Source organism: Dermacentor silvarum, chromosome 4, assembly GCF_013339745.2.
Source record: "Dermacentor silvarum isolate Dsil-2018 chromosome 4, BIME_Dsil_1.4, whole genome shotgun sequence".
Classification (NCBI taxonomy): Eukaryota; Metazoa; Arthropoda; class Arachnida; order Ixodida; family Ixodidae; genus Dermacentor; species Dermacentor silvarum.
This window is the reverse complement of record NC_051157.2, coordinates 166,116,447-166,128,995: the sequence shown is the minus strand read 5'-3', so window position 1 is coordinate 166,128,995 and position 12,549 is coordinate 166,116,447. Positions and strand designations below refer to the sequence as shown.

At 47.4% G+C, this 12,549-nt stretch overlaps 1 protein-coding gene across 1 annotated transcript in view; it reads right to left on the bottom strand.

The window, feature by feature from the left end:
• The window catches only part of LOC119449027 (uncharacterized), a 59,467-nt gene that overhangs the window by 8,478 nt on the left and 38,440 nt on the right, over positions 1 to 12,549 (bottom strand). The window lies entirely within an intron of this gene.

Sequence of the window (12,549 nt, the reverse complement as noted above, 5' to 3'; positions counted from 1 at the left end):
AAGGCACCATCTTGGATAACCACAACACCTCCGGCAGCTAAGGATGTAGACGCTCAAGGCTCGGAAGTGCTCGCGGTCCCTATACACCGCAGACCCCTCGCCTATATTGCGACCCGCCACCTACTTCAAGACGATCGGTGAGCCTTGAACACACGATTCAGTCTCTGGGTGGTGTTACTTAGTACATGGAGTAATTAAATAGGTTTATGTGTTAGGCGACCAAACTATTGCCTGAATTTAAGCAAGTATCACCGGGTTATCTGTGGGAGCGGCCTGGTTGGTAACGCAGTTCGGGAGCTTCTAGCAGCATTTCATTGCTTGCCACAGTAGTGGTTAGTAGCAGGATTCTCACGCAGCTTACGGTAGAAACCTGCGAGTAACGCAATCACAGCGGACACGATAATTCGAAGTATGTAGGGCGTGCAATAGGCGGCCCAAGAAATTCCAAAATATGGGTGTCGTATAGTTAAGGCGACTAGATGCCCCGATTTACGCAGCGCACGTTCCGCTTTTACCGCGATAGGCCCGCTGCTCCAAGTCTTACGTGGGACGGTGTTTTTCCCACTATTCCCGTCAGGCCCCTGAGTTGTCCCAAAATGCTTCCGCTGACGCCGAAACAGTTGTTCAGTTTCTCGGTTGCGATGATACATTCGAAAGCTCTCGCGAGTGGTGACAAAGCGAAATTTATGCGAAAGTGAGCGAGCAGCACTGAGATCTTTTAACGATTCGGAAAGCGAGCCTGTTCTTCTCTGGCATTACTGGCAAGAATGGCGCTTTTGCTGACGACAGAGCGATTCTAATCAATGAGGTGATTTCAAGCGAACGATTCCCTTTCGAATCATATAAGATCGCACTGTCCTTAAAACGCACCCTTTTTAGAAGGCACGAGCTGCTAGGGCTCGTATGTGTTCTCGATTCAGCTACACTGGACTTCTCAATGCGCTGGCTGACGAGTCGTAGCCAAGCCAAAGCGCACTAAGAACTCCGTCTTTATGCCGTATTTCTGTGGTTTTCCAAGCACGAGAAATAATGCACAACATACGGGTCCAAGTTTACTGAACAGCTTCAAAAAATGTTCACTTTCTCGTGAAATCTCGCTTGAGCCACCGAGTACGACATCGCTTGAACGTGATCACTTTATAAAGGTCCAGTGCGGTTATGTCCACCCCCTCCACCCGCTTCGTCTGGAGGAATCGGATCACATTCGTGTAGGCACAATCGTTCATTAAGTAAAACTCTAAAGACGGTTTACGACCATGATTTAGCCATACTAACATCACGGATCCGGCTAGAAATAAGTGATAGCCGTTTTTGAATGGCCTAATGATGATGATGATCATTATTTACTGGCATCATCCTTTGAAACCGGGCGGTTTCAAAGGAGTTTTTTACCTAGCATTTTTAAACATCTGCTTAATATTTTTTTTTCTTTGAACATCTACCTGTACCGCCACCTCTGACCTTAAGAGAGCAAATCAGGTCGTATCAATCACTTCCCTGCCTTTTTCTACCAATACTCTAAACGTTATTGCTTACCTCGACTGCTGACCGGTTGATGCTTCCATATACTTACACCTAAGCGTTTCGGGAAGGTGTTCGTTACCGGCGGTTCTCAATGGGTGAATCCCTTCGAATTCCATTAGGGTGTGCTGTGTAGTCTCCGGATCTTAACTGCAGCATACACATGCCTCATCTAGTTCCGAATATTTGCACCAGTTTCTTTTGTTCATTAGACAACCGGCTAGAGCCTCAAAGAGCAAGGCACTACATTTGTGTTCTCGTACAGATTTTCCCTTCTAATGTCGTTCTTCTCATTCTTGTTAAACTCCATGGTGCTTCTTGTTTCCATTCTTTGCATTCGATTCATCTCTGTTTCTCTCACTTTCTTGCTCAAGAGTCCTGGCTGCCTATACCAGTTTCAATACCCTGTTCTTTGTTGCCAGCTTTCTGACCTCTTCATCCATTATTTCCACGCTTTTCAGGTAGAGATACTTATGCACATTAGCCGATCATTTTTTTCGTCCATCTTTCAGTATCTTTCTTGATAACTAACTTTGCTCTGTGCTTCTCTGACATCAAAAATTACCCAACGCATGTCACCCTGTACTGCCTCATTTGTAGTTTTACCGTAGGCTCCCTAAGCCAACCGGCCTACGATCTTTCATCCTCCAACTTCCAACCTCGACAAGATATCTAATTTTTAATCATAGAATGGCATTTGGGAACGTTAGCACTGACACCATAACTCCTTTCCAGATTCCACGCTCCAACTCACACTTATTGAGGCCCCACATGCTCTGTGTTTCATTATTGCTGCATTCCGCTTCCCTTTTATTTTTAGGTTTTGGTGGGTGCTTGAGTAAGTTTCCTCCATCATACATAAGTGCTTACTTGCACCTCCATCTACCGTAAAGATACCACAGCAGATCCTAACAGTTAGCTCACATGCCCAACACTTAGTTTCAAAGCACTCGACGTTGTACAACCAGAACGAACTTCGTCACGATTTTAATGCTGATACATCTCTTCATGGCTGGAATCATACAGTAATATAAAATATAAATCCGTGTTCAGAGTTAGCGTTGCGTTCACTTCCTTTCCTTGCGATTGTATAGATTGATTGCTTGGCGATTGACTGCTTGTCTACGCGTGCCTTAATCATCAGGCTTGTGTGCTAGAGATACTTTGCTCGAATCCTGTCGTCGGACAATTTTTTATTGTTTATTTAATTATTTTTACCACCACACGTTGTTCAAAATGACGAGTTTGCAACGTCACGACGTCGCTTGAAGACAAGAAAACGAAGTTTCAGCAAGTCGCATGTCATCATCATCATCAGCCTATACTTATGTCCACTGCAGGAAGAAGGCCTCTCCCTGCGATCTCAAATTACCCCTGACTTGCTCTAGCTGATTCCAACTTGTGCTAGCAAATAGCCTAACTTCATCATCCCACATAATTTTCTGCCATCCTCGACTGCGCTTCTTTTGTCTTGGTATCCATTCTGTAACTCTAATGTTCCACCGGTTATCCATCCTATGCATTACGTGGTCTGGCCAGCTCCATTTTTTTTCTCCTAACGTCAATTAGAATATCGGCTATCCCCGTTGCTCTTGACTCACACCACTCTCTTCCTGTCTCTTAACGTTAGGCTTACCATCTTTCTTCCATCGCTTTTTGTCCTTGTTCTGAGCTTTATGGTTAACCTCCAGTTCCTGCCCCATTTGTTAGCACCGGTAGAATGCAACGATTGTATACTTTTCTTTTCAACGACAGTGCTAAGATCCCAGTCAGGATATTGGTAATACCTGCCGTATGCACTGGAATCCAGTTCTATTCTCTGTAGATTTCCTTCTCATGGTCAGGGTCCCCTTTGAGAAATTGACCTACTAAACACTCCTTTAGAAGCTCTAGACGCTGACTGGCGATCTTGAATTCTTGTTCCATTGCCAGGCTATTGACATTATCTTTGTCTTCTGCATATTCATCTTCAACCCCAATCTTACAGTCTCTTAGTTAAGGTCCTAAATCAATTGTTCTAATTCACCCCCATTGTTGCGGAATCGGACATGTCATCGGAAACCGAAGGTTGCTCAGATATTCACCGTTGATTCAATAAGCGCTTGAAAACTTCTTCTAAGCCTGCAGTTATTAGCATGGAGAGATTGTGTATCCTTGCTTGACCACTTTCTTGATGGGTAACTTTCTACTTTTCTGTGGAGAACCAAGGTAGTTGTGGAATCTTGTAGATATTTGCCAAACACGTAAGCTTCCTGTACTCCTTGATTACGCAATGCCTCTATGACTTCTGGTATCTCTACTGAATGAAATGCACTTTCATAAGCTAAGAAAGCCATATAGAGAGTTGATTGTTCTACGAAGATGTGTTGATTACCTGATTGATGACATGTAGAATATTCCTTCCTTAAGCCAGCCTTTTTCTCTTGGTTGACTGAAGTCAAATGTTGCTCTGATTCTATTGCAAATCTGGCGCATCATAGCCTTACTTGCTTTTGCGCCGAAAACCTACATAACTATCTATTGCAAATTATCTAGGTGAATATTTTATACAATACTGAAAGCAAGCTAATAGGTCTATAATTCTTCAATTCTTAACGTCTCCCTTCTTATGGGTTAATATAATGGGCGTTCTTCCAGCTTTCTGGTGCACTTGATGTCGTGAGCATTGTGTATAAAGGGCCGCAAGCTTTTCAAGCATGATATCTCCTCCATCTTGATTAAAACTGTTATTCCATCTTCTCCAGCAGCTTTCCCCTGGTCATGTCTTCCAAGGCCCTTCTAACTTCATCGCTATTTATTTAAAGAGCCTCGGTGTCCTGTTCATCACTGCTACGAATGAAAGTGGCTTGGCTGCTCTGGGTACTGTACATGTCAGTATAGAATTCCTCCGCTGCTTTTACTGTGTCATTGAAATTGCTGATGATATTACCCGCTTATCTTTAAGAGCATCCGTCTTCCTGTTTCCAAAATCATGAAGCGCTCAAGTGTTCTTTGGGATCCTTTTGCTTGGCCTACATAAGCTGGCACGACATTGAATCATTACAATGCGCGAGCGCGAACCAAGACCCAGGTTGAATGCAGCCAGGAAGGGCTCCTCGACATTTATGCAATCCCAGACCCCACGTTCCGTCGCCAATTCCGGTTTGAAAAACAAGACTTCCCTGTTCTTGTGAAAGCGTTGCAAGTGCCGGACTACGTGACAAGCGCTCAAGGAGTGATGTCTGCCCAGAAAGCCCGTGCATGTGCTTACGTTGCCTGGCCTAACCGAACCACCTGTGTGATTTACAAGACTTCTTCGGTCGCCATTACAACGCAGTGAAGTTGGCTGATACAATCAGTCTTGCATGCATTGAACGCACCCGGGGGCCACAAGCATGCACTGCGCGGTTGTTTATTCTTTCACAGCCGACGTCGTTGGGTTCTTAGAACAGCGCTGCTTTTCGAGACAAGGACCGCTGTCGATAGCGCACTTCCACTGCGGTGCCTAAGATATACGGACATTTAACGGAGAAGCGTACGGAACGAAAGGCCAAGCAGCCGCATCACCACGCGCATGTCACTCAACGGGATATAAGCGCATTCTCGGGGCTAACAAAAACACAGGCACTGCCGGGGGGGCGGCATTTCCGTTGCGGTGTGGGAGACACACATCTTACGCCGCCGAGCAACGTACTAGGTAACGGGAGACCTGGCGGCAACGCTGCGCTCGAGTACGATTCTGCGGCATGTCCAGGGTTAGTGGCTCGCGGGGCGATTTATGTATTCGCGGGGCATGCCATTGCACCGGGCCAACTGCACCGAGGCGTGTGAACCTCGAACAAGAGGGCCATGGGGCGTTCGTTTAAGTGATATTGTTCCAAAACTGTGTTCCAAAAACCGGACTGGAAATTGAGGGGCGGGTACAGTGTGTATTGTTGACGATCGCGCCACTTGGAAAAACTGATTGGTAGAATGTGAGAGAGGGGACCTAAAACAAGGGTCTCGCCCCAATTAGCAAGGGATTTAAAGAGTGTGTAGAGATGAAATAGAGGGGAGGCGAGTGAGCCGATAATCGGCCGCCACTAGTCGATGTATGCTACTTTTTTTTTACAATAAACCGATGTTTTCCTAAGTTGGCCTCCCTGAGTGCAAAGTGTCACCGGACAGCTACGAGGACTCTTTAAGAATCGTCTGTCTGGAAGACCTGGAGGAGAAGAAACTTAACTAGCGCCATTTCAAGTGTTTCGGACAAAATGATGTTCCACATTGAAAAAAATTACGTTTTTCCTCGACGATCTACTCTGCCACCGGTGGCTCACACCGGCGGATCTGTGGGACATGAGCAATGTAAGTTTAACTGCGTATTCTACTTTCTTACTTGATATCCTTGTGCTAGAAATGAAAAAAATACCATTGCTATGTATTTAACTTCTGTAACGCTGCTCTGACATTACTTTGCGATTGCTTTCAGGCAGTATATTTGAAAGGAGCTCCACTCAATATGCCGGCCCTCAATGATCAGCGCGCTTACATTTCCGGCCACAAAACTCCACCCATTGATGTACCAGGCATTGATGTGCGCGAACGGGCTCGTCTGGGAACTCGACGCACAGTACGCAGGGAGCAGCATGATGCTGGTAGGTGTCACGTTAGGCATTCAGTGGTGCTTACACACTTCCCATATACTATGTGCGAGATCTCGCAGCACAGCTCAATAGGCATCGATATAATAGTGACCGTTCTCTAACACAACGTTTTTTTTTTCATTTTATACTGACTGATCCCCTTTAATAGCGCTATAGGCTCCGTACAGTGAACAGGCGGCGCTGCTGCGCAGCAGCGGTGGCGCGATGCTCAGCGTCGCATGTGACGGGCGTCGCGAACCTGGGAAGGGGGAAGACAGCGAGATTTCGGAACTACGTATACACGCCTCCGAAAGCCGCACATATATCCGCGATCCGCTTTCTTTTTTGTGCGTGTGTGTACGTGAAAGTACAAGCGTGGCCCTCTGTGATGGCACAAATAGTTTTTGCGGGGTTCAGGCCTATTAGAGGAATAGACGATTACTTTCACGGTGCAGCGTTAACCAGCGGAGACAAGCTCTACGCTGCTTCGCATGTTTGTGTGAAAGACGGCGTGGACGTTCACGCGAAGTGCCATTCGCAACAGGGAAAGCAAGTATACGACGTCATCCTTCACGTGAGTAAAGCTTACTGTTATACTAAATTGAAGTCACTAAACAGGCACCCTGAAAACGTGACATCCTGAAACCTATTTTTAATCGACGCCTCACTGTTCGCAATGCATGCCTCATTTCACTCCGACGCGTTGTACTCCGCGGCCTATCATTTGATGCCCCTGTCACACTGTTACTTTAGATTGTCATACAGCTCGATCTGGACCGCGTGCAGCTACACGCTCACTCGTAGGCTGTCGTCAGCACAGTCATGTCGAGTGAGCTAAACAATTCGGATTGTTGGATCGTGTGGCAGTGACCATGCTATCCTCGTTGACTCGTTTGGGACCCAGTCGGAGCCACCTGCTGCGCTGATAAACGAGATTTATTAACTAGGCGATCTTAATTTACATGACGCGAATGTTCGTTCTTCTCATGTACAATGATCGAGGCTCATTAGGCCCTTTCACGAGATACGATATCGCATGCGAATTCCTTTCCTTGCATACGCGCTTTGCTTTTACAATGATACATCGCAAATGTATATCACAAGAAAAATCGCACCATGTGAAACCGCGCCTCTCAAGCGCCAGCGGCCGAAACGAGGATCGTCGAGTTAGTGCTCGCCAGCACAAAATAGGCTTCCTTGGCATAAAATATTGCTCATCGCACATGCCAGTGCTATGCTGATCATACCGAATACTAAGACAATGGCAAGCAGTCGTCAAATCAGCAAAGTCGTGGCAAATTTCTTTAAATGTTCAGCACTGGCCATGGCCGCTGGCGTCGCACAACGAGCTGTGAAACGCACATGTAGCACGCTTTACAGAACAAAACCTTGTCACAATATCAAAGAAGCTGACTTTACTCTCCTCACAGCTGCGACCCATTTCTTTCGCTGTTCGATCTCATAAGACTTGCCAGGAAACCTGTACAACTTTATCCCCGGCTGGCCTTCGTGGTTGTGACAGCCCTTTACGCAGCAGTGTCTCCGTTTCCACTTGCCTTTTTTTCACCTCCGACGCTTGCCGATGAAGCGCATGCCATTGCACCGTCGCAAGACGTACAAAAAAATAAGGAGGCTGGTGAACAAAGCAAAACGGCTTCAACCGTGGCAGAGACGAAATGTAGCGCGCGGGAAAGAATACTCATCGAGCCGGCCTAGCTGCGGCGCCCACTTCCCAACTGGTGCGTCGCTGCGCCAGATGGCGCCAGAGCAGCCGCAAACTCGACTGTACGGAGCCTATAAGCTGGAATCTCGACCTGAGAAAACATGCACTACCTTATTGCCCTGCTTAGCGTAGGTTATTGACTCCTTGCTCAAGTAAATTTTCTTATTCTCATTATTAATGTATTTATTATCATACTTTTGTTAAATGTTCCTGAGGCACTGATTTCTATGACGCTGTACTTTCAGGAATTCTGAGTTAGAGCAAGCTCTACGAGAAACTGGAGCTGTTTGTTCCGGGAGGCCTTCCTGATATACGGACACCCTGCGTATCCGATGCGACAACTTCCTATGAAGCCTTACGCGGGTGCGCGACTCACAAGCATGGAAGAGCAGTTCAATGCTGATATGATCGCAGTGAGGCAATGTGTGGCATGGGGATTCGCGAAGATAATCTCGCAGTTTGATTTTGTGGAAAGCTCTTCTTGCAGGCTGTGCCTAGAAGGTACCGAGTAAGCGTGCTTCTCAGCAGCTGTCACACGTGTATGTAAAGCAACCAGGCGTCCTCCTACTTCGGGCTGGAGCCGCCTTGCCTGTTCGATTATCTATCCCAGACAGCAATAAGCAAGGTCAATGAACATACCGCGATAATCTTGCAGAGAGCATAATACTTCGCTCAAAAACTTTATTTATTACTTTTTGTTTTGTTTACAAGTGCTTCAAGAAGAGCAATCAGTTTTGTTGAGTTGTGGTTTGCAGTTTCTTTTTTTCTTGCTGTTGGTGCAGCTCATCAGCCCCTAACTTAAGCTCTTGTTCGCGCAGCAGAAAATCTTTCCATTCTGCATTGCTTTAGTTCACACTTCATCTGTGTCTTCAGTTTCTTTCGTGCTACACTTTCTCCACCTGTATTCTTTCCATTCTTTCCACTGCTATCTCCTTCTCTCTAATAATGCTTCCATGGCGCCACCGTTTCTTCAGAAACTCATGGTCTGCATTCGGTTCTGCTTGAGGCTTCCTCCTTTCTAAAAATATGGCATGAATTGCAAACTTGCCTATGTGTAACTGAACAATATGATGCATAAAAACACGATAAGGTTGTTGCTATTTTATATACATTTCCACCTGGAGTTTTTGAACAGGCCATGCACGGCTCACGCTTGTGCCAATCATTTCCCATTGTTTTGTTTCATCAGAATGTCAGTATTTATTAAAGACAACAAAGTGCCCGTGTGTATACTGCTAACACTGGGGCGCTGCCAGAAACAGCAGAGGAAATGTAATGGTGTATGGCATGTTAAAAAGCAGGGTATGTTCTTTTTACGTAAACAGAGGTGTAGCGAATTTTTCTGAAATGCTTACTGCGAGCAGTTTGTATTCTCGGCATTGTAATGTCACCAGATTCATCCTGTACCGGGGGAGCGCCCGTTTCTGAACTCCCTACTGTGTAGCCTGTAGAGGCCACTGCCTCACAGGGCGTACATTGGGTGTTCTCATCTGGATCTATGAGGACGCAGGGTGAAGCGCAAACGTCGTTGCCATGACATGTTAAGTCGAACAGCTGAGTCGCATATTCTGGGGGCTCCAACACTGAAGCACCAGCCGGCGAGCCTGCAAAAAATATGCACCGCACGAGCTCAGGTGGTTGAAATTGAATGTAAAAAATGCACGGGGGTGTGCTGAAATACCAGGACTTAGTGAGGCAGACAAATACATACGGGAACGCCCTTATGTGGCTTCGTGTGCCTCACTAAGTCACGCACCTACCGCACAGCACGAATTACTAACTTTCCCAAGAAGAAGCACTCCTAAGTCATAGACAGTGCCTGCCTTTTGATTGCTTAGGGGTAAGAGCACGAAATACACAGCTATATAGTGTGACCCAAGATAAACTGAACCCAAAGCAAGTAAAGAAAACATCAACTGTGAGGCGATATTGTACATCCGTCTGAGCAACTGACGCCAGAAGAACGACGTTTCGCGTAATAAAATCGCTTTATAGTTCATGTGTTCTTGACTTGCTTTGGGTTGAGTTTATCTTGGGCCACATCATGTACAAACACTTATGTGCGCGTGCCTGTGCGGCGGACGATCAGTGGCTATGAAAGGAGAAAAAGAATGGCGGGATTCGGCGCGAGCTCGCCTGATGCGGCATCTCCGCCAACAGCCAATCACGAAGATACACGGGTGCTAGAAGGTAGCAAAAGAAGAGAAGAAGGAAGGCGGCGTTCGAAAAAAAAAGCCGGTGCACGAAGGGACGAAGCAAGGTTGTCGGGCTCTGCGTCCGAACCTCAGACTTCAAGAGCACCAGGCGGAGAAGCGAGGCTGTCGGACTGTGGGTCCGAGTCTCAAAGTCTTCGGGAGGGCCAGGCGGAGAAGCGAGGCTGTCGGACTGTGGGTCCGAGTCTCAAAGACTTCGGGAGCGCCATGCGGAGAAGCGAAGCTGTCGGGCTGCGGGCCCGAGTTTCATGACTGCAGTGTGACGATCCGACCTCTGTCTAACCTCCAGCCTTTGGTGTTCGCGGATCCTGGTGACATGGTGCTGAAGGCAAACCCTTCCTATGCCCTTGCTGCGACTCCTTGGCCGAGCTGCGGACAATACTCAAGACGCAAGTAGTGTCTTGTCGTCTTATCGTCACGTGACCGACGCCCTGCAACTGACTGGCCGTCGCAACGCCACCCCATACAGCCGCACCGACGCATGGCAAGTAATTGTGACCGGTCACGAACTTTACCGTTATATATAATTATTTATCATGTGAGAACATTGAGAAGTGCATGAACGTTTCTAGTAGTCTTAGTATCTTGGTTAGCTAGTTCATGTGTGTGACAGTTTGTGTTAATTATATGTTCATGTCTTGTTATTAACATTAGGCTTCGTTGTTTATTTTTCCCACTGCGAATTAGTCTCAGTGGTGGCCACAATAATTCGAACCATGCAAGTACAAATACACTCCCGGGTAAACAACTCCTCGTTGACTTAGGAAGACCAAATCATCACAGGCCACCCGTTAGCTAAACATTTAAAGTCCACTTCCAACAAGTGCACTTTAAAGAGTAGCGCACAGCTGCTCAAAAGGGACGCTATTGCGCACAACGCTCTTGGGAAAAGTGGAACACAGCCCCGGTTCCGTTGTCGAGGCGATTGAATGGAATGCGACGGTACGTCCGTTTGGCTCTTCAAGTGTTACAGCTTAGCTAAGTGCACGTGGCTCCTGTTTGTTGCACCCACGGTTACAAAGAATTAAGCATTTATCCTCAAGAACCATAGAAACTACCTCGCTTATTAAGGTAAACACCGACTACGAGGGTTACATGAGCTGTCAAGCTGAACAGGCGACGTTGCTTCGTGGTTCGCAGCTGCGCCGTCTCTGCTGACCCTAACGGGTGGGAGATTCCGAGACACGGGCATCATTTCAGCAGCCATTCGACAGGTGAGATTTAAAACAATACTGCTCATTACTGATTTTACAAGCACTATAAACCATAATAATACACGTGTAAGTCCTTGAGAAGACTGCAAAGCTGCGACCACACCATGCCTGACCGCAGCCGCTCTGGAAGGCGGCGACGCATTGGATGACCTGCGTTATCCAATTTCTCGGCGTACTTCGGCGGCAAGTTCAGAAATTTCCTGGAGGAGCCACTCCTTCTCCGCATATTCTTCATCAGCACCTGTCATCATGTGCAGTTGTCATCAGAACGGCACGTGGGACGCGAATAAACTTGTTATTATGGTGGCTAGATGGGTAGGTGCGGCGATCGAGCGTAGTTCACCACTTCTTCGCATCATGACGCAGAAGTGGCACTGCGGACAGTATAATGGTACCACTTGCTCATCAACCCCCTCCTCCGCCTGTTCCACTTACGTATGCTGCCGTTGTCGCGAATCCAAGGCCTCCGTCTGCAGCAATTCAATCCAGACCTACCAGCGCCTTTCCCTCATCTCCGCAAGTAGCTGATACATATGCACCTACAAGCAGCTACTGGCCGCCACAGCAGCCCGTGCGCCCATCTCGCCAATATCTCCATCAGTCTCAGCCCGCTGTTCTCAATCCATGGCGCACCCGTGACAACCGCCCTATCTGTTATTCGTGCGGCCTGCCAGGGCATGTAGTGCGGTTTTGCCGCCGGCGCGGATGGTATCCTTCGGATTCTCCGAGGGCACCAAGCAACGGTTTCGACTCTCCGTTCCGTTCCTGCCGCTCAGAACTTTGAAGCCTCACCTCCTGCTTCCCGCACCTTCAATACCCATCGGTCTCCGTCACCCCGTCAGCGTTCTCTGTCGCCGCTTGTCCGTCGCCCTGAAGCTATCCGAGAGGAAACTAAGGAACGCAGTTCCGGAGGCAAGAACTGCGATATCAACGAACTCCTGAAGGCCTAATTTTTCCTGCGAACGTCCTTGAAGTTTATGCAGAAGACATTGCCGTCCATGCGCTTGTAGACACGGGAGCAGCAATCTCAGTGATTTCCAACCAGCTTCGTCTTCAAGTAAGAAAAGTCGCGCAGCCATATTCTGCCGTTTCCTTACGCACCGCAAGCGCTGCGCCGATTGAACCCTTAGGGAAGTGTCCCGTGCGTGTTGTTATAAACGGCACTTTATACCGTGTTAAGTTCGCTATTCTGCCCCACTGCTCACGTGCCATGATTTTAGGATGGGACTTTCTGTCATCTCGCCATGCCGTTACAGATTGTGCACGTGCTGAAC